Source organism: Apodemus sylvaticus, chromosome 8 (genome assembly GCF_947179515.1).
Source record: "Apodemus sylvaticus chromosome 8, mApoSyl1.1, whole genome shotgun sequence".
Classification (NCBI taxonomy): Eukaryota; Metazoa; Chordata; class Mammalia; order Rodentia; family Muridae; genus Apodemus; species Apodemus sylvaticus.
In genome coordinates this window covers 106,065,523-106,067,889 of record NC_067479.1, presented here as the reverse complement: position 1 = coordinate 106,067,889, position 2,367 = coordinate 106,065,523, and the positions used below count along the sequence as shown (strand labels likewise).

At 44.3% G+C, this 2,367-nt stretch overlaps 1 pseudogene; it reads right to left on the bottom strand.

Annotated features, from left to right (window-relative positions):
* Positions 1 to 548: 548 nt before the first annotated feature.
* On the bottom strand, positions 549 to 1,908 carry LOC127690836 (diphosphoinositol polyphosphate phosphohydrolase 2-like; annotated as a pseudogene).
* Positions 1,909 to 2,367: the final 459 nt, after the last annotated feature.

Here is a 2,367-nt window from a genome sequence, read left to right as displayed (position 1 = left end):
TTTTCCCTAAAAAATGGCATAGTCTTTCACATCAAATCCCTGTGTCAGAGGGGGAACGGTCCTAGAACATTGACTGTGCCATAATTCTGGCTGTGAACAAATTCTCAGAAACAGTAAGCTGAAGAGCTTTGTCAAATCTGCAGTTTACAGATGGAGAATACCATTCTCTTAAGTTTTGGGGTGAATAAATTTCTTTAAATACCAAGAATTTTCCATTAATTCCCAACACAGATTTGGCATCTATTTGATACTGTAAGAAAAAAAACCTAGGACAAAAAAATATATCCAACAACCAGTTGATCTGTCAAAATAAACTGTAGAATTTTAAATGGACAAAAGTGAAAAATTTAAAAAGGTTATAAAAATAAAAACCTAAGTAATGGAGTACAATTAAGGCTTTTAAAAAAATTCCACACGGCTTTGGCATCTTAAAATATTTTTGCTATTTTGTTATTTATTTTAAAAGACTTGAAAACAGATAAAATACATGCAAGTTATTTGAAATCCCTACACAGCAAATACAAAGTTTTCAGCAGCAGTCAGATGTCTTAGAAGGAAAGTAAAAATCCTCCTTGTGACCTGTGCTGTGACAGATGAGGAAGGGGCCCAGCTCTCTGACTTATCCTGGATGGCACCCCAGAGGGCTGTGCAGCAGTCCCAAACAAGGCATTGTTATCTGGGAGGGGTGGAACCCTGAAATTTCCATGGGTCAGAGAACACCCCAGTGTTAGTTTTTCCAGATACTCTGCTAGACAGGCTTGTGACACTGAAGAACCCTCATGGCAACTTCTACTTATAACTACTGTCTTCCTTCCTATATTCACGGAGTCTTCCCAGTCTTCCAATATTTCCGTGACTGTCTGAACATAAACATATGTTCTGTGCTTCTGGTCCTGATCTCAGATATTCCCAGGAGTCTGCCTAATTTCCCTTTGACTCGAGCCCCTTCATGCAATTCCCTCACAGCAGCACCACCAGGCTCCTCCTCAGGCTCCATCTCTCCTCCTGGGACAATCCCATTGGTCTGGGTACCAAGGGTTACTCACCACAGCACTTCTTCCTCTTGCTCACTGGGGAAGCACAGGCAGACCCCCTGCTTCTTGAAGACCCTGCAATCTTCTGGTTTGGCTTAAACTTCGTCCTAGAGCTAGGCTCCTGAATCAGCTGCTCTGGCCACCACTGTGGGGACCAGGCCACTGCCACCCCAAGTGGGATTTGGACCAAGGGAAGTCAAGTAGCAGTGCTCAGGAGCCAGTGGGATTGGTGGCAGCAGTGGGGATGGTGGTAGTAGAGGCACAGACACAGATAGGAAGGCCAGGGGCCTGCAGCAAGGTGGGGCAGAATGTGGTCACTGCAGCTTGGGTGCAATGGTGGAAGAGGTGCCTCTGCTCTGGTGCCCTCTCTGTGGAGCCCTCCACTGCTCACAGCCACTGCTTGCTTGCACCCTCTGTGGCCATCTCTGCCACAGGGAGAAGAGTTTTGCTCCTGGCTCTTGCCATGCAGAGACAGTTGGAAGCTGCACTGCAGACTGACCAGTCAGAGGCTAATTTTCATTGTTATAGGGAATATGGACAAGCTCATGCTACTGTGTGTTGAGGCAGTTGTCAGAAGACATCCTTGGGGAGACAGTTCCTTCTACATGTGCCCTTTGGAGTTTACTCAGGTCATCACCAACAGCCAGCACCTTTACCTGCTGAGCTATACCAACTGCCCATATACAACTTGGACTGTGCAATGTACTGTGAGTGAACTGGTTGGACTATTTCCTTATATTTAATAGGTTTAGTACTCTTTAGTTAGGATGTCAGAATCCACAAATCAGATGATTCCTGAGTCCCCTGGATGCACTTGCCTTGGAGCTGAATGAAGGCCTGGGTTCCACACTTTATCTGTAAAAATTTGCATCATCCTGCACTGTAAGAACTAAGTCCCCTTAACAGGTAAACCTAATATCTGCCAACCTCAGGAACTTAGTTGACTTGATCTTGAATGTATAAACATACTCTGGAGAAACTCTTTAGACCACACCGATTTCATAGAATTTTGTCTGTCTCTGCCCCTTATGATATTAAAGGATAGTGGCACCATACTAGGCTAGATTATTGTGCCTTGCAAGATTGAACTAGAACACCTAGGCTATTAAAAGTGATCTTGGGGTACACATAACAATAATGTAGGACCATATCTATGTCATGTCAGTATCCAGGTAGCTAGATGGAACAAGAGCAAAGTCTGTGGGCTGTAGAGAGAAGGAGAATGTTCTTCCGAAGTAATGAACTAAAGCAATGGCTATTTCTTCCTGACCCTGGGACAAATCCACAGAGTACATTCAGCACAAAAGGCATATTGTCTCAGGAGCAAATTCAC